Source organism: Mobula hypostoma, chromosome 3 (genome assembly GCF_963921235.1).
Source record: "Mobula hypostoma chromosome 3, sMobHyp1.1, whole genome shotgun sequence".
NCBI lineage: Eukaryota > Metazoa > Chordata > Chondrichthyes > Myliobatiformes > Myliobatidae > Mobula > Mobula hypostoma.
Genome location: NC_086099.1, coordinates 124,956,346 through 124,971,997, shown reverse-complemented (window position 1 = coordinate 124,971,997; position 15,652 = coordinate 124,956,346). Strand labels below are relative to the sequence as shown.

Genomic DNA, 15,652 nt, shown 5'->3' with positions numbered 1-15,652 from the left:
ATCTCATGATCCTTGCACACATTGTGAACCCTTTTCACTCCACTTCCCCCGGTATAATATCCTCCTGTGTACAGTTAATAAGAATCAAAGCAGTCTTTGTTGTAACCATCCCAATCACTGTCCCACTCAACATTCACATGAGTGTGATCCCTCTGAACTGTATTCTTACCATGACCATCATTACCTGAGGCTGTTCAGGTATTGATAGCCTTGATGACCTAAAACTGACTACCCTTCCCTCTGGGATACTTGATAATGTCACCTCCAGAATTTATGTAAGAACCGTGCAATCGTACCCTCTGGGACACCTAAGATTTTGTCCACATACATCAAACCATACACCCTAGCATAATACACATTGGATCTCGATGCCTCCTTTGTTAGCTCTGAGTTACCCAAGTCCATTGAGAAAGGTTGCTTTTGATCACTGAGTGTACCCCAAGCATTAATATCACTGTTGACACATTTGCCTGCTGTGATGGTGCTGGAACAAGACCAATCATGACCCCAGTCATAGTGAATTTCTTTGCAACTATTATTCTCTCCATCTTATGTTAAATGAAATATTTAGCTTTTCCAGAGCACTTTCAGCTCCCTGGTATCCCCATAGGTTATAGCACCAATGGACCATTCGGTTTCAATCCCCCCCCACCCCCTGGAATCATCAATTTTACTCAACACCACCCAGTCTTTATGACCCAGTCTGCTATGACCTATGGGGATTTCTGCTCCCTGGTATCCCCATAGGTCATAGCACCAATGGGCCATTTGGTTTCAATCCTCTCACACCCTGGAATCATCAGTTTTACTCAAACACCACCCAGTCTTTAGTAAGCACTCCCTTGTGCTCTTTGTACATTTCCAACCCTGCTCCTTCTATCAATTTTTAAAAATTCTTTATCTTTCTCCTGCTCCTCTGTTAAATCCATAAGCTTAACCTGTTGCTCCTTCAGTCTTCCAGTTTGCCCAATCTGCAACTAGTCTGGTCTCAGCACCTTATTTTGCTAACTTGTTAGCCTTTTTATCTGTCCTTGGGATAGTTTTGAGTGAGCTTTCACCTTTCTAACTCTGTATTCTTTTACCTTCACGTTTAACCCACTGTTGGTTCTCCTCTCACCATCCTGCACAGGTGAAGAACCAACTACATTTTAAAAATTGAGTTTTTTTCTTTTCATTTGTATATTTGTTCTCAGGAGTTGCTTTAACTGATCTCCTTCCACCTCCCACTTATTGTTTTGATACAAATGGTTCCTTGGGATCATATTGCAAACATATCCTGACACCTGTGTGGTTCTCCAGTACAGTGAAGAATATCTCTGAGGAAGGTAGAAAGTTTAATACACATTATAACTACACTTAAGCCCTACAATATCAGTGCTGATTGACCAAGTCATCTTAATTCAACCATCCAGCAGCAGCTAGATATATATACACTTTAAGATGGTGAGGGAATTAATGCTGAATTGCAGTTTGGACTAACCCAATATTTAAATTGAACTTTAATTTGTAATTCACATGATAAACACTATGATTGTATCAAAATATTTTCCCTAAGAAACTGCACTCAAAATCAGTATGTCAAGAGTCTTGAGCAATATCTTTTACGTTCCATAAAAAGAAAGCAACCTTGTCAGTGAAAGAAACCATAGAAAGCATAGAAACTACAGCACAGAAACAGAAACGTTTAGGATTGTTCCATAGATATTCCAAACTTCCAAAATCCCACTTTAACTGTCCACCAATGACCACTTTCCCCAAATGCCGATCTCCCTCTGAAATATGGGCATCTCATATCCTGAATGGAGATGCACAGATTTCCATCACCTTAACCTGGATCCCACATGGCTAGTGTAGAATCTGGGTCTCTCTAAATTCAATTCTATAAAATAAAATAAAGAATACAAATTAAAAATACAGATACAACAAAACAAACCCTGTGCTATTACTTTTCTTCCGTAGCTCATAGGCAAGTAAATGAAAAACTTAGAATAAATACTTAATTTCCTGAAGGAAAAATTTCCACACATTTTTCAAAGAACAAAGGAAGAAAAGACAACTGGGTGGGATGCATTCACAGAACCTCTTAAACAACAGGAGCTGCTGCAAATTCAGTTCAGAGTAGCCAAGTATTTCAATCGTCAGCTTTTCTGTTGAAGTCTGAAACATTAATTCTAACTCACTCTAAATATCAATTGAGCAAACACACAACAGCCTTTGCACGCACTCACACACACTCTTTCTCATTCTCTCTTCCTCTCTAGTGAATTCACATATGGCCACACCTCATGTAACATTCGAAACACAGAAACCATTCAGACTATAGTCCAGAAAATCTCTTGCTCCTAGATATTAAGCTACCATCAGATGAAATGGAGGAAATAGGTTACTCCAAGACTTTGAAACACAGAAGTTCTGTAAGTTACTCATCATGCCCAAGTAAACAACATTTAACAAGTGTTAAAGCATGACATCCCCACATTAACCAAGATTCCAACATATTCTGACCATTCTGTAACTCTAATCTTTGATCTATGTTAGGATTCAGATTAGACGAACTGTTTGCTGTGGAGTTCTGGGCAGAATGGTCCACATTACCACAGCTGAAACAGCCGCATTGAGCCCAGTGATGATTGTTCTACCCACCTCACCCTCCCCAACAGTTTCCCTGACTGGGTGAATGTGCACTCCTGTGCTGATTACTTCTCTTTTGCAATCTCTCCGCCTTTTTCTCCCTTGACCTGCATTCCTCCACATGACGATCTGTGTACTTTGTTGAAGGGCAAATACTTTAGGCTACCTCTAAAAGTATTCCTAAAGTTAAAAATCTAACTCCTGAACTTCCTTCTTCTATGCTCTAATAATTTTCCCAAGTTTCCATGCGTCAGTATGTATAGGGTCACTGGGTTCCAACATCATTGTCGATTCGTTGGTACTATGAGACACTAATGTTAATCTATTTATGGGTTCTGGTTTTAAATTATCTATATCTAATGCTAATCCAGAGACACTTGGAACACCATCCATAGATGGAATGCAAATGTAATGGGTAGCTCTTTCGTTCCTCCAGTAACATTTACTTATGTCCCATTGGGTCCCACTGTCATTACCCATAACAGTATATCATATTCTTTAACTCCTCATTTGTTCCCCTAATATGTCGCTGTGCTTTTGGCAAAGCAGAGTGTATGTTCAGATAGAAGCACATTATAATCAAAACTCCTTTCCTTAGTAATACCCCTCAGCTTGGTACCAAAACAGGGTAGTTAATGTATGTTATATTCAGGTATTGATTTCCTGCCCTCCCCCACCCCTCACTATTAGAAACTGAGGGGGGAGGGGGAGAGGCAATCATGCAGATGGTAGCACCGACTCCCTTTAAGGGTACCTCAGCAGGAGATTCTCGGGAGATGGCTCCTCATCATAACCGTATCTGGTAGTCTTATCTGCTTAATATCAGTCTCCTCCCCTCTTTCAGATCCAAAAACTCATATAATTGCTCTCTGTGCAGCAAGTAGGCCCTGCAGTTCTTTCTGTATGTGCTTTAAACGCTTTGCAGGATCTCCAGAGTTGCTTTTCTTTTCATGTGCTGATTTCTGTATCACATTCATAGCCATCTTTAAATTGCTGCACGGTTCTCTCAATCCCTCCACTTCATTCTTAGTTAGTTTTTAGCTTTCTGTCTACATTCTATCCAATCCTCAACTAAACAGCCAACAGCTACTAGCCTCTGTAATCGTTTATCTGCTTATCTGACAATTTCCCCTGAGCAATCTTCTAAAGAGCTTCCGCAGCTGGTTTTCCCTTCAGCGCTGGTGTGACTGAAATAGTGCTTTGTGGGTTCCTATTCTCTATCTCAAAGACGCCCGAATATCGCTTACCTGCATAAACTGTTCGAATAAAAAGCTCAGAAAAAATATACAATCTCCCCCTTACTCCTAATTTCCATAATTTAATCAAAAGTCCTTCCTTCCATATCAACACACACACAAAAAAAGCTGGTGAACGCAGCAGGCCAGGCAGCATCTCTAGGAAGAGGTACAGTCGACGTTTCGGGCGAGACCCTTCGTCGGGACTAACTGAAAGAATTGCTAGTAAGAGATTTGAAAGTGGGAGGAGGAGCGGGAGATCCGAAATGATATGAGGTCAGGACATCCCTTCCCCTCCATCTCCTGACTTCTATCATTTCGGATCTCCACCTCCCCCTCTCAAATCTCTCATCTTTCAGTTAGTCCTGACGAAGGGTCTCGGCCCGAAACGTCGACTGTACCTCTTCTTATAGATGCTGCCTAGCCTGCTGCGTTCACCAGCATTTTGTGTGTGTGTTGCTTGAATTTCCAGCATCTGCAGATTTCCTCATGTTTACGTCCTTCCATATCATATGCTTTTTTGATATAAACAATGCTGTCATAACTTCTTATCTACCTGTGCTTTCCTAATATCATCTTCCAAACATAAAACTGAATCCAATGTCATTCTACCCTTCCGAAATCCACTCTGATAAAACGCTCTGATCACCTCTACTTTCCAAAATATAATTCAAACGCTCTATTACCATGCCCTAAGTTTACATACATGAGACGTTAACGATATAGTCCTATAACCTGAAGGACCCGATGAGGGTTTACTGGTTTTAGAATAGGCACCACTACTGCCATTTTCCGACGAGTTACTCTGCACTGCTCTGAACTTTTAGAGTGAATCTGACGGCACTAGGACCGCGGAGTGTCCCTCCCAGCGCGACGCAGTTGATCCTCGGCCTTGCAGGCTCGGCATGTTCTGCTTCCCGGTCTCCCGGACACCGGTAAATGTAGGTACCGTGACCGAGGGAGCAGGAGTGGCAAAGGTCGGGGACGTGTCGTGATACCAGGGGCAAAGGCAGGAGAAGGGGATGTCCGCGGAAATTCGTGAAGGAGCCCGGGAAGGAACGGGGTGAAAGGCGGGGCTGAGGGAGAGGAGCAGGGTGAAGGGAGGGGCTGGAGGGGGTAGTGGGTAAGGGTGGGTTGAGGAAGCTGTGAAGGGAGGGGACGAGTGGCTGTGCGGGAAGTGGGGTGAAAGGAGGGGACGAGTGGCTGTGGGAGGGGTGAAGGGAGGGGACGAGTGGCTGTGGGGGTAGTGGGTGAAAGGAGGGGACGAGTGGCTGTGGGAGGGGTGAAGGGAGGGGATGAGTGGCTGTGGGGGTAGTGGGGAAAAGGGAGGGGACGAGTGGCTGTGGGGGAAATGGGGTGAAGGGAGGGGACGAGTGACTGTGAGGGGGAAAGATAGGGACCAAGCAGCTATGGGGGTAGTGGGGTGAATATAAGGGCTGAGTGACTGTGGGGGAAGTGGGGCTGAAGGGAGGGGCTGGAGGGGGGATTTGGGTGAAGGGAGGGGCTGGAGTGGGGAGTGGGGTGAAGGGAGAGGCTGGAGGGGGGAGTGGGGTGAAGGGAGGGTCTGAGGAGGAGGCTGGGGTGGGGGGGCCGGGAGGGGGAGGAGTGAGGTGAAGGCTAGGGTGAGGGAGGGGCTGGGAGAGAGTCGGGTACAGGGGAATGGAGTGTCGTGGTTAAGATCAGGGAGGAATAATGGTCCTGGGAATGAAAGATGAGGCTTGTACTCGCTGGACTTAAGAATGAGATGGGGATCTCCTTGAAACCTATTGAATATTGAAAGGTTTAGGTAGGGTGGATGTACAGAGGTTGTATCCTATAGTGGGCGAGTCTAGGACCAGAGGGCACAGCCTCAAAATAGAGGGATGTCCATTTAGAACAGAGATGAGAAATTTCTGTTGCCAGAGAGTGGTGAATCTGTGCAATTCATTGTCATAGACAGCTGAGTCATCGGGTATCTTGGGTATCTATTGAAAGCAGAGTTTGATAGGTTCTTGTTCAGTAAGGGTGTCAAAGGTTATGAGGAGAAGGCGGGAGAATGGGGTTGAGAGGGATAATAGATCAGCCATGATGGGATGATGGAATAGTCATGATGAGTCGAATGGCCCAATTCTCCTCCTATGTTTTATGGTCTTGCTTTTTTACTTATTTCCCTTTCTATATAATTGAGAGCAATTAGTACAGTTATACTGTGGAGAGCATTCTAACTGGCTACATCACTCTCTAGTATGGGGCGGGGGCTATCGCTCAGGGTCAATGTAAGCTGCAGAGAGTTGTAAACTTAGTCAGCTCCATCACCGGTACTAGCCTTCGTAGTATCCACACCTCTTCAAGGAGTGGTGCCTCAGAAAGGCAGCGTCATCATTAAGCACCCCCATCACCCAAGTCATGTCCTGTTCTCTTTGTATTCTCTAACCGACACTTCTTTATGAATCCAAAAAAAAACTGAACTCTGTCACTTCTGCACTTGTAGATTTTAAAATCTGATGACTTAAATTATTTTTGTCATATTGTCATATTTTTAATTTTGAAAGTGTATTTTTATGTAGAAATGAGATTAAAAATTCTGTTTTATTTAGAGTTTGGAATTTCATGATGCCTCCCAGACACCTGACACTATCCTTGAGCAATCGATCAGAAGTGTTTGATCTGAAATATTGCAAGTAAGTATAGTAGTGCAATGCATTGAGGAAAAGCTTGCAATTTTATAAAACATTTCACTTCTTCAGGACTTTCCAAAACAGTTTACAACTGCGGAAGAACTGTCAGACTGTGGTGATTGTTGTAATGTGCCAGACTGTGTTCACAAACTACAGGAATATAAAATCCAGATAATCTATTAGTTTGATTCATTTATGAATGTTATATGGTTCTTTATGTACCATTTAGAGAAAATAGTTTAATGGCTTATTGGAGAGATGGAACCTCTGAAAATATTTACTAAGCACAAGACAGAAGTGAGAGTTTTGATAATCCATTCAAGCCTCTGGAATGGATTTGAACCCATAGCTTCCTGATTTGGGCAACCACTTGTACTTTGAACTTTAAATGTTGGTTTCGGACATTTATCATCAAAGTATTTATACTATATCAGTCCTTGAGATTCGACTCCTTACAGGCAGCCACAGAACAAAGAAACCGAATAGGACCCATTTTTTAAAAAAAGGACACCGTCAAACTCCCAGTGTGCAGGAAAAACAAATCCCGAGAACAATAGAAGTAAGTAAATAACATTCGGAGCTGAAGTTCATGAATGTGAGCTCACAACCACGCAGCCGGTCATCACTGCAGCTGGTCCGGGAGCCCATTAGTTGCAGGCCACAGCCACAATTCAGTGCAGAGATGAGTAAACCTCACAGAGCAGCAAGCTGAACTGGCCCATCCCTCGCCACTAGCCCTGACACCTTGACCTTTACAGTCTGGCCTGAGCTCAAATCGTCTAAACCTTGGGTCGTTCGGCACCCTCAGACCTGGGCCCTGTCGCTTCAATATGCTCTCGACCCTGGGCCCCACCGCCTCGATCCGGCCCACACCGGACCTTTCCAATTCGACCTGGCGCTTAAATTGATCAAACCTCTGATCTTCCCTTGCTCTCGGGCCCCACTGCTTCGCCTCTGCATTCCCTCTGCTCGCCTAGCGTTGGATCTGCCGTGTCGAATCACCTCCATGCCCGCTTCAGTAATGGCCATACATTAGCTCATTTTCTGCTCTTGACCTCATGCCTGCCGGGTTGGTTCAGCCTGTACAAGCCATCCTGCAATTCTCCACCTTATTTCATTTCACACCTTAAAAATGCCAGGTTGTACAGGTGGTTCAACAGCTCAACTCCAGAAAGAAAGTTACAAACTATTGATTGCAGTGATTGTATCCGACAAAAAGTGTGACTAATACAGTCATTTATAGTGGTGTTTGCATTGAACAAGTCGTCGCTATGCTTTACCATAAGACCATAAGATATAGGAGCAGAAGTAGGCCATTCGGCCCTCGAGTCTGATCCACCATTCAATTATGGGCTGATCCAATTCTTCCGGTCATCCTCACTCCCCTGCCTTATCCCCATACCCTTTGATGTCCTGGCTGATCAAGAACCTATCTATCTCTGCCTTAAGTGCACCCAATGACTTGGCCTCCACAGCCACTTGTGGCAACAAGTTCCACAGATTCACCACCCTCTGACTAAAGTAATTTTTCCGCATCTCTATTCTAAATGGACGTCCTTCAATCCTGAAGTCATGCTTTCTTGTCCTAGACTCCCCTACCATGGGAAATAACTTTCCCATATCTAAAGTGTTCCGGCCTTTTAACATTTGGAATGTTTCTATGAGTCCCCCTCCTTCTCCTGAACTCCAGGGAATACAGCCCAAGAGCTGCCAGACATTCCTGATACAGTAACCCTTTCATTCCTGGAATCATTCTCATGAATCTTCTCTCAACCCTCTCCAGTGTGAGTATATCCTTTCTAAAATAAGGAGCCCAAAACTGCACACAATACTCCAAGTGTGGTCTCACAAGTGCCTTATGAAGCCTCAACATCCCATCCCTGCTCTTATATACTATACCTCTGGAAATGAATGCCAACATTGCATTCAACTTCTTCAGCACCGGCTGAACCTGGAGATTAAGCTTTAGGGTATCCTGCACAAGGACTCCCAAGTCCTTTTGCATCTCTGCATTTTGAATTCTCTCCACATCTAAATAATAGTCTGCCTGTTTATTTCTTCCAGCAAAGTTCATGACTATACACTTACCAACGTTGTATTTCATTTGTCACTTCTTTGCCCATTCCCCTCAACTATCTAAGTCTTTCTGTAGGCTCTGTGTTTCCTCAACACTGTCCGTTCCTCCACCTATCTTTGCATCATCGGCAAATTTAGCCAGAAATCCATTAATCCCATAGTCCAAATCATTGATATACATCGTAAAAAGCAGCGGTCCCAACACCAACCCCTGTGGAACTCCACTGGTAAGTGGTGGCCAGTCAGAATAGGACCCTTTTATTCCCATTCCCTGTTTTCTGCCGATTAGCCAATGCTCCACCCATGCTGGCAACTTCCCTGTAATTCCATGGGCTCTTCCTTGCTATGCAGCCTCATGTGTGGCACCTTGTTGAAGTCCTTCTGAGGATCCAAGTACACCACATCTACTGCATCTCCTTTGTCTACCCTGCTTGTAATTTCCTCAAAAAATTGTAGTAGCTAGTCAGGTAGAATTTTCCTTTTAGGAAACCATGCTGGCTTTGGCCTATCTTGTCATGTGCCTCCAGGTACTCCATAATCTCTCCCCTGACAATTGATTCCAACAACTTCCCAACCACTGATGTCAGGCTAACGGGTCTATAGTTTCCTTTCTGCTGCCTCCCATCCTTCTTAAATAGCAGGGTAACATTTGCAATTTTCCAGTCATCAGGTACAATGCCAGAATCTGCGATTCTTGAAACATCATTGTTAATGCCTCTGCAATCTTTCCAGCTACTTCCTTCAGAAGCCGAGGGTGCATTCCATCAGGTCCAGAAGATTTATCCACCCTCAGACCATTAGGCTTCCTGAGCACCTTCGCAGTTGTAACTTTCACTGCACAAACTTCACTTCCCTGACATTCTTGAATGTCCGGTATACTGCAGATGTCTTCCACTGTGAAGACTGATGCGAAATACACATTCAGTTCCTCTGCGATCTCTGCATCTCTCATTACATTATCTCCAGCATCATTTTCTATTGGTCTTGTATCTGCCCTCAACTCTCTTTTACCCTTTATATACTTAAAAAAGCTTTTAGTATCTTCTTTGATATTAGTTGCAAACTTCCTTTCAAAATTCATCTTTTCTGTCCTAATGACCTTCTTAGTTTCCTTCTGAAAATTTTTAAAAGCTTTCCAATCCTCTATCTTCCCACTAGCTCTGGCTTCCTTGTATGCCCTCTCTTTTGCTTTTACTTTGGCTGTGATTTCACTTGTCAGCTATGGTACTGTCCTCCTTCCATTCAAAAATTTCTTATTATTTGGAATATATCTGTCCTGGACTTCCGTCATTTTTTTTGCAGAAACTCCAGCCATTGTTGCTCTGCTGTCTTTCCTACTAGTGTCCCTTTCCAGTCAACTTTGGCCAGTTCCCCTCTCATGCCATTGTAATTTCCTTTATTCTACAGAAATACCGACACATTGGATTTTAGTTTCTCCTTTTCAAATTTTAAAGTGAACTTGATCATATTGTGATCACTGTTCCCTCAGGGTTCCTTAACCTTAAGCTCTCTTATCACCTCCAGATCATTGCACATCACCCAATTCTCAGCACAGCCAATCCCCTAGTGAGCTCAACAGCAAGCTGTTCTAAAAAACCATCCCTTAGACATTCTACAAATTCTCTCTCTTGAGGTCCAGTACTGACACGGTTTTCCCAATCCACTTTCATGTTAAAATCCCCAACGATTATCATGACAACATACATCAAAGTTGCTGGTGAACGCAGCAGGCCAGGCAGCATCTCTAGGAAGAGATGCAGTTGAGATTTCAGGCCGAGACCCTTCGTCAGGATTATCATGACATTGCCCTCGTGACTTGTCTTTTTTGTCTCCTGCTGTAATGTGCAATCCACATCCTGGCTGCTGTTTGGAGGCCTGTATACAACTGCCATTAGGGTCCTTCTACCTTTGCCATTTCTTAACTCAACCCATAGATATTCTACACCTTCTGATCGTATGTCATCCCTTTATAATAATTTAATATTATTTCTTATACACAGAGCCACACCACCCCGTCTGCCTACTAACCTATCTTTCTGATACACTGTATATCCTTGGATGTACAGCTCCTAATGGCAGCCATTCTTTAACCAAGTTTCAGAGATGGCCACAACGTCATACTTGCCTATCTTTAGCTGAATATCAAGATCATCCATTTTTCTTTATGCTGTGTGCATTCAAATATAACACTTTTAGTCCAGTATTTGTTGCTTTCTGTTTTAACTGCACCATTCCTCTATTGCCCTGTAACTCATCCCACTGGCTGTAATTATGCCTCATCTCCTGTCAGTCCCTTCTGTCATCTGTTGCATATAATCTTTGACTTACTTCTGTTTTCCCCTTCCTCAGCCCTATCATTCTGGTTCCCATCCCCCTTCCAAATTAGTTTAAACCCTCCCTAACAGCTCTATTAAACCTACCTGCTAGGATATTGGACCCCTTTGGGTTCAGGTGTATCCCGTACTTTTTGTACAGATCATACCTCCCCCAGAAGAGGCCCCAATGATCCAGGAATCTGAAGTCCTGCCCCTACACCAGTCTCTCAACCACACATTTATATGCCTGATCATGATATTCTTGCACTCGTTAGCATGTGGCACAGGCAGCAATACTGTGATGACTACCCTGGAGGTCCTGCTTTTCAGCTTCCTACCTAACTCCCTGAATTCTTTCTCCAGGACCTCCTCTGTTTTCTACCTATGTCGTTGGTACCCACATATACCAAGACTTCTGGCTGTTCACCCTCTCCCTTCAGAATACTCTGCACTTGATTCAAGATATCCTGTACCTTAGCACCTGGGAGGCAACACACCATGCGGGTATCTCTATCAGGCTGACAGAACCTCCTGTCTGTTCCTCTCACTATGGCATCCCCTATCACTGCCATATTCTTCATCATCTTCTCTCCCTTCTGCACCACGGAACCAGGCTGAGTGCCAGAGACTCGATCGCCATGGTCGTCCTCTGTCAGGTCACCCCTGCTCCCCCAACAGCATCCAAAACGAGCTAATGATTACTGAGGGGAATGGCCACAAGGATGCTACTATCTGAGTTCCTCCCTTCCTTTCCCTGACAGTTACCCACTTATCTAACTCCGGCAGCCTCGGGGTGACTAACTCCTTGCAACTCCTCTCTATCTCCTGTTCACTCTCCCTAATAAGTTGTAGGTCATCAAGCCGCCCCAGATCCCTAACACGGTCTATCAGGAGCTGCATTTTGGTACACCTGGCATAGATGTAGCCATCTGGGAGACTGGAAGATTCCCAAAATTCCCACATCCGACACCCAGAGCAAAGTACTTGTCCCACAGCCCTTCCACGATGCTTCACCCTTGTCATTCACAACAACCTTCACTCTTGCCAGATGTACAAATTCGCTGTCTGCTCAAACACAGCACCCTACAGACATGCTCTCTATTCCTCAAAAAATGCAAGGGAAAACGAAGTCCACTTACCCACTTACCCACTTACCTCGCCGAAGCCCGAATGAGCCAAAGCCCAGCACTCTGACCGCTGCTTTGATGACCACTCCACTGGGCAGCATCTCCCTTTTATGCCAGCACCTTCCCTGCTCTCCAACACACGATTATTTGTGCACCGGTTATAGCTGAGTTCTCCCGAAGATCTCCCTTTTAAACTTCTCCTTCGGACCTGTGTGCTGCCTCCTCTGTCATAGCTCTCCAACTCACGATTGTTGCGCTGGTCACCAGCATCATCTCAAACTGGAGAGCCTGGTCACTGGTGTGTCATTCAATTTGAAAAGTAACTTTCCCTTGCCTGATCCTTTTCCCCACTACAGTGCACGGTTAAATTACCCTTATCAATAATGTCAGTTCTTGCAACCCAGTTATTTTTAACTGGTGTAGGCTGATTTTGCATTATGAGAGACTGAGTCTGGCTCTTTCATGGTTCGATTGCTCAGTGACGTTCTGGGAAAGGGTGTGTATTTCCTGAGTCAGAGAATAGCAAGTACAGGCACATATATATAGCTAGGGGGCTAAGGCTTTGGCACAATACTGAGGTCATTTTATGTATTGGTTTGTACTGCTGCTGCAAAACGAATTTCTTGACATGTGAGTGATGGTAAACCTGATTCTGATATGGGTCTCTATTGTATTCTGAGAGTGGGAAGGGGGCAGGGAGAGGGGAATCATGATTGGGAAAAGGAGAAGGGGGAGGAGAGGGAGTGGGGAGCACCAGAGAGGCATTCTGTAATGATGAATAACCCAATTGTTTGGAATCAAATATCTTTGCCTGCTGTCTCAGGGCTGGGTGCGTCTGTACCTATGCCAGACACACCCCTGCCCTGACACTTCTACTTGTCCCACGATGCTTCACCCTTGTCATTCACAACAACCTTCGCTCTTGCCAGATGTACAAATTCGCTTTCTGCTCAAACACAGCACTCTACAAAAATCTTCAGTACCCTAACTGTATATATGTGCCTAAGACTTTTGCACAGTACTGTATGATCTGACTGACAAGTTTATCGAAGGTAATCTTTGGCTAGGATATGGTGCCACTTCTTGAACTCTTTTTATTCTCTTTTGCAGTTTGTATATGAAAGAGGGTGCACCGGAAAATCCGTTAATTAAACCACAGGATTTACTGCGGGGAAAAGATGCAACACTGGAGTTCTGCAATTCCCCCAACCCTAACATTGGCATCACCGGGATCTTGACTTACCACTATGGGGAAACGGACACTGGCTTTGCCATTTCCTTTCTAGTTCCTGTCTATCAACAGGGCATTCCTGAAATCTCTGTCTTCTGTTTGCGATACCTGCCCACCCTCCAGAAGCCAGATTTGAATCTGGATTCTTTCAAGCATCCTAATGCCGACCTTTATACGGATATGATCAGGCATCCGTCCAGTTCTGCCACTGGCAATGGTGTCTGTGTGACTGGTGGTACAATGACACCCATTCCCAACAGCAGACTTACGGTAACCATCACAGACGTCTGATAGCTAGGCCAAACTTCCATCCCTAACCCTCCCTGTTGTAGTGTGCTCACTTGTCATGTCATTGGCATGTGGTACCATTTCCCAGCTTTACTGTACTTGCACAAGTCCCACACAGCTGAGGTAAAGCAGTGATGTGAGGAAGATCAAGCCTCAAATTTGATAGATTCTTTACTATTGATGACATTCACTGAAACATGTAATTAATTCTAGGTACAGATTAAATTTGTAACAGTGGAATTCCTTTTGTTAAAACCTTATGGACGTTTGATCTTCTCTTTATATTTAAAGAATCAAAATACACTTATCAAAGTATGTGTAAGTTATACAACCTTGAGATACGTCTGCTTATAGACAGCCATAAATCAAGAAACCTGAAAGAACCCAATTTAAAAGAAAGACCACCACTCAATGCAGAGAGAGAGAGGGAAAAAACACAAATCGTGCAAACAACAGCATTGCAAACCAAATTGAGCCCATAGACCTGGTGCCTGGATCAGCTGGGGTAGGCCCATAGCCTCAGTCTCAGTTCGTCACACAGTGGGGAAAAAACAGCGTGAGACTCACAGACACGAAGCACGGAGAAGCCGGAGCAGTCTCACAGCCTCAGCGCCGCGGAGAGAGGAGTAAACGTCATAGAAGTGTGGACAGAATTAGCCCAACCCTAGCCTCCAGTCCCGACCCCCGGCCTTTTCTATCTTATTAAACAGCAATCCCAAAAAACAGCCTATAATTACCAGGGCTGAGCTGCATATTTAACCTCTGCGTGACTTAATGTGTTTGTCATGACTTCCTTTCTCATGTATGACTTCATTTTAGATCAATGTGGGGGATGGGTGCTCTTGTACTGCTAAACCCTGTGTCACTTACTCTATCCTTAACTAGAGTCAATTAGGTATTCGTAATCCTTGAAAAATTTAGTAATATAAACAGACCTGGAATAAAACACTTGAGGTTTTACCATGTTGTGGGGTGGGGGGGGGTAGTGGTGGTGGGGAAATAAAACTTTCAGTCACAATCTAGCCACTGTGACAGAGATCTACTTGCAGAATGACCAGGGCTGAGTGCTCACTGTTCCAAAAGAGTGGGCCAAAAGGGAACAGCTGAATGTTGTTAATTGAGGTAGGTATCAGGGCAGTAGTGAGTTGCAATGTAGATGCGGCGGGGTGGGGGTAGTGTTGAGTCAGTTATTGAATAACATGCCAAAGAAGGCACAAGTCAGAGTGATCTGTTGGTCCTCAATACTGCAGCACATAAATGGGGAAGACCTCAAAGACATGCGTGAAGGGCACTGCAATTATCATGGAATATTTTAATAGACTCATAAAGTAGTAGCATAATGCAGCTTGGATACGGTATCTTTCACTCAACCAGTCTACGAATCATGTCCACCTGCTCCCAATTGCTTATATTCGGCTTTTATCTCTCTAAGCCCTGCCCCTCCATGTACCTATCCAAAGTACTGCTTCAATGATGCTATTGTAGCTGATGTAGCTCATTCCATGTACTTCCCACCCTTGGAAGTAGTTCTCCCCGCCCCCCGATCCCTTTTCAGCCTTTCCCCTCTTGCCCTAAACCTATGCCCTTCTACTTTTGAACTCCCCAACTTTGAGGAAAAGACCTATCACCCACCTTATCAGTATTTTTCATAATTTTAAAGACTTCTCATTCTCCAACGTTCTAAGAAATAAAGACCTAACCTAGCCAACTTCTCCCTATGAATCAGGCCCTCTAGTCTTGGGTGGATCCTCAGAAACGTTCTCTGCACTTTTTCCAGTTTAATCACTTCTTTCCCATAATGGAAATAAGAACTGCAAGTCGGCAATGTTTGTACAACTGCAGCATGATGCCCCGACTCCTGTACTCAGTATCCTGACTAATGAAAGTCAGCTGCTGAATACCTATTTCACCACCCAGTCTATGTGCTTGTATTAAAAAGAAGGATCTAGTCCTTTCATGGCATATATGATGAATAACCTCTTCTCGGGCTTCAAGCCTGGTACGGGTATCGATTATAACTGATGTTTGGATGACAACCTCCTGATGAACATGGCGCAGTTTATCATCGAAACGTTGGTTACAACCGATACCT

The 15,652-nt window shown here is 44.2% G+C and overlaps 1 protein-coding gene across 3 annotated transcripts in view; it reads right to left on the bottom strand.

Annotated features, from left to right (window-relative positions):
* The window catches only part of LOC134344246 (uncharacterized), a 31,918-nt gene extending 19,443 nt beyond the window's left edge, over positions 1-12,475 (bottom strand). Inside the window, exon 1 of one of the 3 annotated variants that reach the window (XM_063043722.1) lies at positions 12,054-12,475. The gene's annotated coding sequence lies outside the window, so the exon portion shown is untranslated. Of the gene's footprint in view, positions 1-4,572; positions 4,664-12,053 lie in introns of those variants that run through there. The other 2 variants (XM_063043719.1, XM_063043720.1) reach the window with 2 other exon arrangements.
* Positions 12,476-15,652: the final 3,177 nt, after the last annotated feature.